The 14,676-nt window shown below is 36.0% G+C and overlaps 1 protein-coding gene across 1 annotated transcript in view; it reads right to left on the reverse strand.

Annotated features, from left to right (window-relative positions):
- The window catches only part of THSD7B (thrombospondin type 1 domain containing 7B), a 975,852-nt gene that overhangs the window by 578,257 nt on the left and 382,919 nt on the right, over positions 1–14,676 (reverse strand). The gene's annotated exons all lie outside the window — the stretch shown is intronic.

The raw sequence follows: 14,676 nt of genomic DNA on the forward strand, positions 1-14,676 counted from the left end.
TTTTATATATACATATCATATATAATGAATATTCTAATTTATAGTTCATAGGGTTGTTGTGGGTATTAAATGAACACACACATATGCTTAAAAACACTTAGAAGAGAATCTTCTGCAATAAACACTTAACTGTTACGTCTTTCCCACACTCCTGCTGAAGAAATTTAACAAGAAAACTTATCTGACTGTATTGATCCTATTCAAATTGATTTTATGACCTTTTTGAATCAATGCTTTTTCACAGAAGTATGTATGGTCTGGATCTTGCCTACCCCCTCCACTCTCAATTTTCTTTATTCCACTCTCAATTTGCTTTATTCCCTGTTCTACTCAAATTTTTACAGGTTTCTCTGTGTTGCTTTGGTCAAGTTAATTGACTTTATAAGTATCAATTTCAATCTTTTGATTAGATGCTAGTGTCGCATCAAGTAGACACCAGAGAAATGAGAATCACAGACCCAGAGCATAAACATCTTGGTTCTGATCCGATGCATTTCTGCTGAGCACTGTCTCAGGTAGAAAACTACAGACAGAAAACTAGGGGAGACTTATAGTGTGATTCCTGAGCAGCCATTCTAGCTGTAGCTACACTTTGAAGGAAAGAATGAATTTTGGAGAGGTGCTCCCTCCTTACTTGCAATATTATTTTATATTGCTTATACATGATTTTGTATTTTTTTACTTTCTCTAATGAATCATCCCACAATTATTTACTTAAGACAAATAATCTTAAAGTATTTAGGATGAGAAGTGTAAAATCATTCTCAGTGAACTAAAGTTATGGTGGTCATAGCAGGTGGAGTGTCTCTTCTGGAGGCTTAGACGAAAATCATTTCCTTCTTTGTCTCTCCCAGTCTTGAGCTGATGGCTGTGAGGCTTTTAATTCGGTGTTCTCTCTTGAATGTACCATTCTCTCCCTTAATTGTAGCACTGTTACACTGTCCTCCCATTGTTTGTCAGTTTGCTTAAGTGAGCACCAGTAACATCTCCAATGTGAGACTTCTTGTTACTGTTTTTGGCATAAGGAATACGCCACTGGGGAGCTTGTCAGGCTCTGTTGTGCAGGCAGGATACTCTCAGTAGCTTGCCGGGCTCTCTGAGAGGGATGGAAGAATCGAACCTGGGTCGGCCACTTGCAAGGCAAACACCCTATGTACCTGAGTATTTCCCCAGTCATCAAGGTGAATTTTCATTTTATCCTGACTTATTTTTGCCATGCAAACACTCATTAATTTGATGTGGTTTCATTTGTTATTTTGTTTGTCTTGTTGTTTTTTTGATTATATTTTACAATAGAGTCAAATTATTAAAAAATTAATAATAAAAACCTGTGGTCCATATTTACTAGGTCTCTGCCTAGGTTTTCCTCAGTGTATGTGAGTTTTCACCCTCACCAATGTGCAATACATAAGAAATAAGAAGGGTGGGCAGTCTGAAGATAGACCCGCTCACGGGACGGCACACGCAGGATGCAGGGGCAGCATTTGAAGGACCAGGAGCGGCCTCCCCAGGATCCTGGATGATGGGCGAAGAATGGGAAACAGGTGGACTCCCCAGCGTTGCCCCATCTCTCCCTTTAGGGCACAGTTGTATTGGTTGTCGCGCGGCCGTAGTCTGTCATCAGAGTTCCATCATCCTAGTCTCCGCATACCTCAAAGTCTCCAAAGTCTCAGTTTTCCTCCTAGTCTCCTAACCTTGGCGTTATGCTCTTCTCTTAAGTCCTCTGTCTTCTGTCAATGCCGTTGTCTTCTCCCTCTCTCTCTCTCTCTCTGTCTCCTAGTCTCTGTTCTGCCGCCGTTGTCTTTTTTTAGTCACTGGTCTCTTTTTCTTCTGACCTCTTCTAATTCTGTGACCTTCTGACCCTGGCGACCTTCTAACCTTGTAATCTCCTGACTTCTTCCAATCTTCTAACCTCTAACATCTCTCTATATTTAATTTTTAAGTTTAAAAAACCTTTGCTTTGCTCGTTAAAAACAAAGAAAGACAGGGGATAATTTTATTACTTGGTTCTTGATTCTTTCTATCTTTAGTTTTTCATAATAGAAGTATTTACTAAAATGGATGATTGTGAAAATATTCTTTTATCTCCACCCTTTTCTTAGCTCCCCTGCAAACTACCCCTCGCCCTTGGTAGGTAGTTCAGTTCTGTAAGTCATAAATATGACATCTCTCTCTCTCTCTCTCTCTCTATATATATATATATATGTCTGACAGTAATTATTCTTTTTCTGATTCTGCAAAACTTCCCAAATAAACCAAGATCCATTCCCTGTTTCACAATTAATTTGTTGCCTTAGTTTTCTGCACGTTTAATTTTCTTTGCTACTTAACCTAATATGCTTATAGGTGGCAGAAAGATTTAAACATTTATATGACCATGTTTAAATAGCTTAACCATCAAAATTCCTTTTTTCTGAAATAATAATTTGTGTTTTTATTATTTCATGAGATTAGTCCTTATAAATTTATGTATTATGTAAAAGGAACAGAGTAGAAGATGTCCAGTTAGCAAAGTACCTAGGTTCCAAATATTTGAGTGGCTATAACTGTGTATGGATAATAACTTCCCTTTTTTCTGACTGTGGGGTATTTGGTAAGTTAGCAGTTTTTGAAGCATTCAGTTTTTATATGTGTGAAAAGAAGATAACAATAGGGTTGTTAATATTAAATTCAATAACCCATATTCAAAGGAGAAAAATTTCATAGTCAAGTTCCTGAGGTATATTAATTTTAAGATACATTATATGCCATGACATTTTCTTTTCTCCTCCTCCTCCTCCTCCTCCTCCTCCTCCTCCTCCTCCTCCTCCTCCTTCTTTCCTCCTCCTTCTCCTCCTCCTTCTCCTCTTCCTTCTTCTCTTCCTTCTCCTCCTCCTCCTCCTCCTCCTCTTCCTTCTCCTCCTCCTCCTTCTCCTCCTCCTCCTCCTCCTTCTCCTCTTCCTTCTTCTCCTTCTCCTCCTCCTCCTCCTTTTCCTCTTCCTTCTCCTCCTCCTCCTCCTCCTCCTCCTTCTCCTCTTCCTTCTCCTCCTCCTCCTCCTCCTCCTCCTTCTCCTCTTCCTTCTCCTCCTCCTCCTCCTCCTCCTCCTCCTCCTCCTCCTCCTCCTCTTCCTTCTCCTCCTCCTCCTCCTTCTCCTCTTTCTTCTCCTTCTTCTCCTCCTTCACCTCCTTCTCCTACTCCTTCTTCCAATACACCCTTTTCTTCCTTATATTTTTTACATGTTTATTAAAGTATTTTTGGTAGTCCAGATACTTTTATCAAATATTTGCAATAGCAACCAATAAATTGGAAATCTGGAGGTAGAGCCAATTTGGAGAAATATGACTAGTGAAATATACGTCAAAAAGAGAGACAGTGCCCCTAGTTTTGGAACACTGGAAATAATATGATACAGGGTTGTGAAGAATAATGTATGGTTCGATATATGGAATAGACAGTTTAAAATGCTATGAATTAAACAAAAAGGTTGTATCATACACCGATCTCCAGGAATCAAAAGAAACATAATTAACGTATTAGGAGAGTATATATATATATATATATTTAAATAATATATTAACTACAATGATATATTTCACAGATTGAGTATTATAGTTATAATACAATTAAAATACTCAACAGAATTTGAGAAGTGGCTTCACAATTCAGCTATCTTTTGTTTGTTTTTTGGAATTCTCTTTGTGCAAGAACCATTCTCCTCACCAGTATGCCTAAGAAAATTGATAGTATGACAGTAAAACTTAAATAATTTAGACATTCTTTGTTTTCAACAGTGTAGGATACAATAGTGTAATATACTACAAGTTCTTGAACATTCATTCAAATCTGGGCATTTAGGTGGTTTTTCATATCCCTTTGCAATTGTACAAAGCACTGAAAGAAACATTAGTGTTGCATATATCCTTTTGAATTAATATTTTTGTCTTTTGGGGCTAGATATTGAGAAATGGAATTACTGGGTCATATGCGAGTTCTAGTCTTACTTTTTTGAGAAATTGCCATACTGTTGCTCAAAGAGGTTGAACCTGACAAGATTCCCATCAAGAGTGAATGAGGGTTCTAATTTAACCACATCCTTGACAACTCTGTTGTATCTATCTATATCTATATCTGCATATATATGTAGATATATATGCAAGTATCGATGTATATGGTAAAATTATTACTTTTGCTTTTCCTTTCCCTAATAACAAGTGAAAATGAACATTTTTTCATATAAACATTTTTCATAGCAATCCCTATGATCTGTATATCTTCTTTGGGGAAATGTCTTTCTTCATCTCCTTTTCCAATTTTGAATGGGGTTGTTAGATGAAATCATGCAGGTTTTTGTAATGCAGATGGAAACAGAGGGGATATCATGTTATATAAAATAAGTGCCAAATGATCTTACTCATCTCTGGAATATAGAAGGCTGAAATAAGAGAATATATAGTACTTAAAGATGACATTCCCCGAGCATTGGAATACAAAAAAATATTTACCAAGCAGTGAAGTGAGGGAAGATAGGAAATATCTTATTAGCAGATGCAATAGGTGATGAAGTTTCAAGAGTATTTTAGTGCTAGTATAAGATATTATATATGTCAGCACCATAATTTTTAACATTTTTATAGGGACCTAAACTAAATGAATTGAGAGGGAGGAATGACACATGTACCTAATAATTGACACTTACACCTAATAACTTACCCACCAAGGTAAATTAAGGTAAATATTTTTGATTCTTATTTTTTGAGGACAGAACTTGAAGAAAAATATTCAAGTAGGGCAAGGAAAAAATGCTAAATACTAATTTGTTAAAAAAAAAATTTCAAATGTTCCTACCGGAAGGTTTGGACATTTTTGTCTTTCTAATTGCCATGATATTCACATACTCAAGAATTCTAAAAAATAAAAAAAAAAGATTTGGAAAGAATAACTTTGTTTCAGAAATTGCACTCCCAAAAGGTACCTCATTACCTCTTGGCTTGGTGTTCTGAAAAAATCTAATCTAGCTGACAAAATGAAGTTAAATGGGACACCCAAGTAAAGATTGTAAATACACTAGTCTCAGCATGTTCTTCCAAATGCAATCTTCTACTCTAAAAAGCAGAACTTAGTTATTCATTAAGAAGTGCAGGTGTATATGAACAAATGAAATGTAGGGAAAAGTTGGCCCAATGTGAAAAGAATTGCCTGAAACCAAGTGGAGAGATGGTATGTGAGTGTTTATTCTCATTTATTCAGGAAACAACTACTGAGCACTTACTGTCTTTTGCCTGGCATTATGTCATCGAGTCTACAATAGTTACTGAAATTGTTTTTCTGCTCAAGATTTTTTTAAATATGAAAAACAAAGTAAAAGCTTGGAGGGGATGACAAGGAAGGAAAATGGATGATAAGGATAGAATATGGCATAAAAATTAAAAAGAGAAGGAGAGAACCACAGAAGGAAAATAAAAGAGAGTAACACCCCTACCATCTTTCAAGCTCCTACTATGTCTAAAGTAGGCAATACTAAGCCTTTAAAAACATCACTTATCTTTTTAGACACATATTCATTTTTCTGTAATAGCAGAATCTTCTAAACTAAAAAGTAGAGCCTATCAAGCAAATCAGGGTGTTATGCATAAAATGAGGACAGATATCATTTTACTGTGTTCATATTGCTTTATATAGATGCATATTTTATGAACTGAAGGTTTTGACATACACGAATAAGCAAGTCTACCAGCACAGTTTATCCTTATCATGTGCTCTGTCGGTGTATCTAATATCACATTTAATTAAAGTAGTTTCATTGTGTTTGTTAGGTATAATACTATTTTACATTTAATAGCATTTAATAGGTTGTATTATAGTAAAAACATTGTTTGTAAACAATGGGAAACCAAACATATATGATGTGTTATGGCAGTATTTGCTTGTTGTAGAGATTGGTGCGAATTCTGCAATATTTCTGAAATGCGTCTCTAGTCTAGTTTTCGGAAGTTGCATAGCCAGAAGGCGATGACAGTGAGAAAATAGCAATACTAAATAAACAATAATAAGAGGCAGGGCATGTAATGATGTCATTAAACACTAAAACAATAGATTTATGTAAAAAATAATATTCCTCTCGAATACAGAATAGTGTAGAGGTGGACTGGGAGTAGCTTAGATTTCTTCAAATATCATAATTTCATCTGTTTAAGTGACGATATTGTATTCAATTCTCCTGTTCTTCCTGCTGGTCTTTTCCAGGATGCAACAGAAAGTTAGACCCCAAGCATCACAATGTGATGTTTTCATTTCAGACTGAAAGTAGACTAGTAATCACCTGATGGGAGAGGACCATTGAAGAAAAAGAAAGACGGTGGTAAAAGCACCATGAGTACACAGAGTATGAATGCAATCCACAGATCTTCAATGTAACAGACACTGGGCTTACTGATGAGAAAATCAGTGAACAGATGTAGACCCTGATTTCAAAAACCTTGTACATAGCCTAATGATTAGAACACATTAACAAGCCCACTGTAGTCAGATAAAGCAGTTGAACATCTAAAGAGCAAAGATTAAATAAATTCTATGACTTTCCACTTTTGTATTTTTTTAAGTAATTTGTTTCACCTGTACCCTTTATATGAACATTGTTCAACCATACATATCCTTCCTACAAATTAGCCAATGAAAAGCTTCCTTCTTTAAAAACTGGCCACTTGCCGTCCACAATCCATTGGTTTAACATCTTCACTCTACTTTCATTTTTGCTCATGGTACTTATATCACTTTAGCAGACATTTTTGGACTGTCTTACTTCTCATCATAAATAGTTCAAGATCAAAAGAAAAATTGTTAGGCGCCGAAGAGAGAGTATAGAAGTTGAGAGATGTGTCCTGTATGTGCTAATCCCTGTTTGATTCCTGATACCACATGGTCCCCCAAACACAGAACTCAGAGAGACTCCGGAGCACAGTAACCAGCAAAATTGCTGAGCACCATGAGTTGTAGCAAAAAAAGAAAAAAAAAGGATATAAATCATTTAAAAATAATTTGTGATACCCAAAATATATTTTTCATATAGAATAACAGAGGTATATTTAATTCAGAAAATTTTTCATAAATCATTTATCAGATAATAGAGCCAACGCCACTTATGAAAGTTACTACTTCCATCCAGACTGATCTTGCTGGCCCATTGACAACCCTTATTTCTTTTCTTTTCATTCCTCATCAATCTTCTCCATAAATTCATGAAACTCATACCATCTATTTGATCATAGTGGATTCCAGGACCTCTGAAACACCTCTGATCCTGATTAAAATGGCATTTGTGTGTAATGCTGATATCTAGAGAGCAAGTCAGTTTGCTTTTATTAGCAGTAATGCAATTTCCTTCTCTGTGACACTCAAAAAGAAAAAAAAATCATTCAACAAAACTTAATATACCACTCTCTCACTTGAGAAGTTTTTAATTTTAAATTCCACAACCACTTGTAATCTGTCAACATGATAGGTCCCAGCACTTGGGAATATAAAGGACCCTAATCATATCCTTCAAATATTTGCAGCCTAATTTGCAAAAAAGACAAGAATGCCAATGTGCAGAAATCGGGATTAAAAAAAAATAGCAACGTATGTGTTTAAACTATGTATGGACATGATACAATAGGAATAAGAAGTTAAAATATTATGGAAAAGTTGAAAAATTCAAGATCACATCTAGTTCCCATTTCTAAACATTCTTGTTCTTAGTGAATGCTATAAGTTTTGTTTTCAGTAGAAAACCATATTGAATTATAAACTTAGCTATGTTAATTTTGAAGAACTATAGATTAGTTAATAAAGATAAAAATCTTGTCCTCTCCTTAGAAGTCAAATTAAGCAGGGCTCACATGTCGTCAAAAGGGCCTATATTTTCCAGAAGTAAACTCCATTCAATGCTAAAATTTTCCCTCAAATATTTTCTCTTTATCACTTGTCCACTTCTATCCTTCTCTGATTTTAATCATATGAATTATACCTTGATTCAAGTAATGATATTCTGAATGTCAAGAACTGGCTGATAACTTAATGAATGATTCAAGTAGGCACCCTTCAATACTTTTGATGAGTGCTATAATTCAATAAACATTTGCTATATCACACCAAGAAAAGTATGTTATACTTGATTAAAAAATCACTAAACTGAGATAGAGATGAAATGAAACCAAGCTAGTAGAAACCAATCTCAATTTAGAGTGCTTGTTATCTAATTGTCTCTAGTGTAATGTTCTTTTTCTAACAGTTTCTCAGATTTCAGTTCATAGTTTTGGAGATAATAGTTTTTTTCTATTACAGGCTATTGGCCTAGGTTTCTTTTTATAATCATTCTCAGTTACTATAATTTTGGATGTAGGAAAAAATATACTGACTACATTCATTCTAAACATAATAAATTGGGATGTTTTAAACTTAGAGTTCAAGTTAACTATTTCACAATTAGTTAGGATGTTTCTAAAATATAAATATTACTCTCATTCTCTTTTGAGGGCAATAGTATGGTTCTAATTAAATGTTAAAGTCAACACTGAGTTCTGTCTTCCCTATGTTATTCTTGGCCCAAATGAGTATTATTAACTTTAAGATTAAATTCTAAAGATAGTAAAAGGATATTTCCAGATCCTGGCATCTCTTTCCTGGCATGTGCAAGGCACAGGTTGAATATCAAGGGATAACAAGGGATATCTAGGGATATCAACGGACATCAAGGGATATCAAGGGACTGAAAGGCATCACTTCCCAGTTCTTGCAGCCCCTACATAGATATTCTTGCTGGTGGCACTGGTAACTTCAACTGCTAAGAGATCCCAATCACCACTGTTCAGAGCCCAACCACCAAACAAATTATCAGGCCTACAAGTGATGCCAGGCTGAGCATCACCTAGAATGGTCCTTGAATTTTCTAGAATTCCCAAAACCTATGGAAGTATTTTTTATAGAAATAAAAATTAAAATTAAAAAACATGAAAGATATGTTCAAAGTTTTTAAATTAAGGTATGATATTTCTGATCTCAGAAATATTTTGGATATCAAATATTTCAAAAATAAAAGATGACCATCCATGAGAATCATATTGGCATATGAATATTTTTACATTTTTATTATACTAAAGAATATGATATTTGCTGTCTGCTTGAAAGCCAAAAAATGTAGGGAAAGAGCTGCAATAAGTAATCAAATTTAAAAAAATAAAACTCAGAATAACTCAAAGGTCCTAGTTTGTGGGTGTTTGGTCACTGTATTTTGGTTTTATTTTGTTTTTTTCTTAAGTTTGTTTTTGTTTGCCAGACAGTGGGCCTGGATTAATTTCTTATTTCAGTGCCTGACGGTCACTCCCAATCCTGCTCAGGCAACCATGAGTTGCAGGGACTAAAAACAGCACTCCTTTATGCAAAGCCTGCTATGCTATTACGATGGCCTGGATCAAGTTTTCCACTGCTGCTCACAATCACTTCCCTCTTCCTTGTGCTCCCCTTACATCAGCTAACTGCCAACATCATTCCTTTTCTTTGGTCTCATCCACTCTCAATTAGAATATTTTTTCCCATTGATATTTCAAACTATCTTTCAAGTTGACATCCATTTAAATGACTATCTTCAGGTATTATTGTCTTTTACCCTGATAGCTAGATAAACAGATAGGCACCTACATAGGTAAGCAGAAAAGTACGTGGGTAAGTTATATAGATAAATACCTACTACACAGATACATTTGTATGTAGAGCTAGGGGGAAGCACAGGAAAAATCAGATAAAACGATTATATTGGTGTAAAATTACATATTATGTAGAATAATTGTTAATTTGGTTATCATTTAAACTAAATTACTTTAAATGAGTGTACCTTTAAAATATCACTGTACAGTACATAGTTTAACAAATAGCTGGTACAGCAAATTTGTTTGATAAAACATGGAATTTTATTGTCATCTACGTTTTAGGAAGTCAATAGATTTTTAAACCATGCCAATTAACTAGAAGACTGGAACAACATTCATGTGGCTTAGCAAAGTTTTATAGAGGTCAGCAATAAAGCCTATAATAATATGGTGAGCTTCTGTAAACTACTTATACTTTAATATGCACATCTCAAATATTACTCCATATTTGAAATCCAGGACATGTTTCTGTATCTGATAAGTTATTTCCTTCATGGCAGCTCTGGGCTCAGCACAGTAGACAAAGGACTTCCAAAACTTATCTAACGCTACTGCAGAAAAAGACGAACAACTAATGCATTTAACAATTCATAATTAAACCGAATTCCATTCTCAAAATAGCTGTGTTCATTTAAAGCTAAGTAATGATTCTTGAATATTAAAAAAATAAATAACTCCAAGTGGTATTCTGCTTAACTAAAATCTCACCAATACTTTGCCCTGATTTTTAATTTAGCTTTTTAAGGATGTTTTGGCTTTTGTTTCTTCATGTCATGAATACATCCATCTCAATACCATTTTACGTTGTACCTATTAATAATCCTCACTAGGTCACATTATCATGAAAGAAATAAATTTGTTCTCTTTATTAGGTTTTGAAGGTGCACTGCTTGTTTCAATGCTGTACATTCTGAGAAATGGTTCTTGAATACAAGTTGAGTGGCTCTAATTTCATTAGAGAAAAAAAAGGCAAAAAGGAAATAGTTTCACCAAATCCAAGATTTTCAATTTATAGGGAAGCATCACTCTTACTAGTGCTTGTGAATTATAGAAGAGAAACACAGTTCTCTCTAGAACAATAACTGGTAAACAAAATCATAAATACTCCTTACATTTTAATTCCCAATTCTATCGCCTTGGTTACTATTACAGGTAATACATCTTATATTGATTGTTACAGCACCATTTTGGCTGCATTTAAAAACAGAGAGACACTGAAAAACAGAGTGAGATAAATATAGGGGGATTATTACGTTATTTCTAGAAACATTACGAACTGCGGTCAAATGGAGAATGCAGTAGCGCCAAGAAAGTCAGAATTCAGCATCAGTATTCATCCAAATTAAGAAACTTAGTGGCCATGGGAGAAAATGGGCTTCCTATACATAAATATATTATTATGGCACCTAGAAATTCTATTACATGAGAACCACTGAAAGTATTTTGTTCCTTCCAAGGTTATGAGTTCTAAGATCAGGTTCTTGAATGCTGAAAACTGCAGGGAGGAAAATGCAAAGTGTTTTATGCAGAGAGTGAAAGAAACAGTGTGGAGTTAAGGAAAATGTAATCTTCTGAAAGACTGACTGACTACCAAAAACAAGGATTTCTAATGGCAATGCTATTAAGATTATCTCTCCCTCCAAAATGCAATGTAACAATAACCAAAATTGTCATGTTCACAAAAATTGAAATGGAGAAAATAGTCACTGATTTGGGCTTCTTTTTACAGCATTATCAGAAAAGTTTATGACTATTTCAATTCTGCCTGTTTAATTGAACAGTCACTCCTTGGATTTGTATAATTGCATGTCAATGGTTTTCTTATATAGATGTTGGATGAGTCTCCTGCCCCCGTGCCTGGCTGTCCTCGCCAGGGCCCCTTGGAGGGGAGCAGGTTGAGCTTTCCTCCCTGCCCCGACCAGGAAGCCAAAGACCTCCAGGACCAGCCACCACCATGCTGAGACCACTCTCCGCACACATGAAGGTACTGGCAGAGGGACAAAGTCACGCGGGTTCCAGGGCCGAGATGTCCAAGCCTACTCAGATTTGGGCCAAGCATCCTCCACCCAGATCCTCCAAATTCCAGTAGGCGGGGGTCACACCCACCAACTGGCCCCCTGGTGCCGTGTAATCCCATCAACGGCCAAGACTCAGAGACTATAAAAACCAGCTCCCGAAAGCGCACAGCCACATTCGCTGCTGCATGACATCTTATCTCATTCCTACTTTGGACAGACTGGCAGTCTACCGAATGTAGCCTGCCCACACGGCAGAGTCTGACAAACTCCCCGTGGCGTACCCAATATGCCAAATACCAGTAACAATGATGGGTCTCATTCTCCTAAAGAGCCTTGAATATAATCTCAGGGCTAGGATGAAGGAGACGTTACTGGGGCCTGCTCGAGGCAATCGACGAATAACAGGATGATTTGTGATTGTGATTGTGATGTTGGATGAGTAAGTAATTTTATGTTGCCAAATTGATCAAGACATATCTATAAATAACAGTAAGAAATTAAAATCATTTATACTAAAGCAAAGTAATGGGTAAACATTCTTTATGATTTACTTCTACACAAGGTAAAATACTACTTTTTATTAAGAAAATTAAGAACTATCAAGATTTCTTTTTCTTTTTTTGGGGGAGGGTCACACCCGGCTATGCACAGGGGTTTCTCCTGGCTCTGCACTCAGGAATTACTCCTGGCGGTGCTCAGGGGACCATATGGGATGCTGAGAATTGAACCCGGGTTGGCCGCGTGCAAGGCAAACGCCCTCCCCGCTGTGCTATCACTCCAGGCCCTAAGAACTATCAAGGACAGTGGTTAGTGATAGTATGGCTTTAATGCAATTACAGCTGTGTTCTAATTTCCATTACAGCAAGTTTGACTCGATGTAGTTAACATTGTACCAGGGCACATAGTCATGTTATAATTTGTTGTTTACTTCTTGGTGCCCATATCTAAGTCGCCTGGGAATTTGACTGCCTAGATTAAGGCTAAGTAGTCTCTCTTTCAATATAAAACTAAATAGTGATTTGGAATGTATCAAAAATACAATCTTGATTTTTTTTTTCCTTTTGAGTCTTCTCATGAGAATTCCATCAGGGCTGGATGGGATATAGAATATATATTATCATCCCTTCTTTAATTATTCCCATTGATATGTAGCATATACTTTCTAATTCTGTACACTAATCCTTTTTATTCTTCCTAAATATTATCTTCACTCCTGATATGCTATGTATGTTTTCATATAAAAATTTGAAAAAAATTATGATTAAAGAAAATTTACAAAGGGAAATTTAATAAAAATTGTTTTCTGAAAAAAATTTAAGAAGACAAAAATGTCGATAAAATTTTAATATCTGGAGTTGAAAACTGGTAGGCCAAATAATATGCTGATCTAACAAATTTCTTTTGCAGGTTGGCTACTGAAGACATGCAGCTATTAGAGTAGTAATATAGTAGCTAAAGGGGACAGATAGGATTAGATAGAATGATTACCAACACTGGAAAGAATAAAGACTTGTATGTAAACTGTGTCTCTCCAAAAATCTAACTCCTAGAAATTAACATAGTTATGCTCTGTCCTGGCAGAGAGTTTATATTCCAAAAGTCACCAATGGAGTAAGTAGGGGATTTAAGCATTTTTTCAAAAGAGGCTTCTCTAGCACTGCTACAACCATACCTAGTGGCAAGTAGTGGTGGGTGCTTCACTTCTTAAATCAACCTCTCAGCCTTAATGATTCATTTAAAAAAGAATTTCTGGGGCTAGAGCGATAGCACAGCTGGTGGGTAGGGCGTTTGCTTTGCATGCAGCCAACCCGGGTTCTATCCACAGTATCCCATATGGTCCCCTGAGCACTGCTAGGGGTAATACCTGAATGCAGAGCCAGGAGTAACCCCTGTGCATTGCCAGTTGTGACCCAAAAAGCAAAAAAATAAAATAGAATAAAAATAAAAAACAAAAAATAAAAAGAACTCTTAACTTGTAAGTGTGACAGTGTAATTTAGCTTGTTGAAGTGAATGTTTAAGAGTGTAAAAATTATTCCTCTAAAATGTATATCCTCAATGGAGTACTATGTAGCTGTTAGAAAACATGAAGTCATGAAATTTACATACAAGTGGTACTACATGGAAAGTATCATGTTAAGCAAAATGACTCAGAAAGAAAGGGATAGATATAGAAATATTGCATTCATCTGGGGAACATAAAGTAACAAAATAGGAGACTAACACCCAAGAATGACCGAGATTAGTACCAGGAATTTTACTCCATGGCTTGGAGGCCAACCATACATGCTAGGGGAAAGGGGAGCTCAGATAGAGAGGGGAACACCAAATAAAGGTCTTGAGAGGATCCTCCCAGGATGGGAGAAGCATGTTGAAAGTAGACTATAGACCAAACATGATTGTCACCCATTGCCTCTTTTGCAAATCACAACAACCAATAAGAGAGGGAGAGAACAAAAGGGAATGCCCTACCACAGAGGCAGGGTGGGATGGAGGGGATGGGGGGTGGGAGGGATACTGGGATCCATGGTGGTGGGAAATGGACACTGGTGGAGGGATGGGTATTTGATCATTGTATAATTGGAACCCAAGCACAACAATTTGTAAGTCTATAACTGTACCTCATGATGTCTCACTAATAAAAATATAAAAATAAATAAATACAATGTGTATCCTTCAAGTCACAGACGACTCTGCAATACGGAGCGGCCATAGTACAAAACGCAACTCTCAACTGAGAAACTTAATACAAAAAAATAAATGCATGTCCACAATGAGAAAACACACATGGTGCCTTCCTAAACAAGTTCCACAGTAAAATTACATACACGTGCACACCCAAGGAACCCCCCCACCTCAATCCTTACTGCAAACTGTGTTCAGCAATGTCAGTGATGAATTGTGGAGGTGTACTACTGTCAGTTTTGGCTTTTCAATCAGTTTAAATAAACCTTGGTCAATGTACTGGTCCTCATATAAAAATTCTTCTTTGTAGAA

The sequence above is a fragment of the Sorex fumeus genome, unplaced genomic scaffold (genome assembly GCF_029834395.1).
Source record: "Sorex fumeus unplaced genomic scaffold, SorFum_2.1 ptg000035l, whole genome shotgun sequence".
In the NCBI taxonomy this organism is placed as follows: domain Eukaryota; kingdom Metazoa; phylum Chordata; class Mammalia; order Eulipotyphla; family Soricidae; genus Sorex; species Sorex fumeus.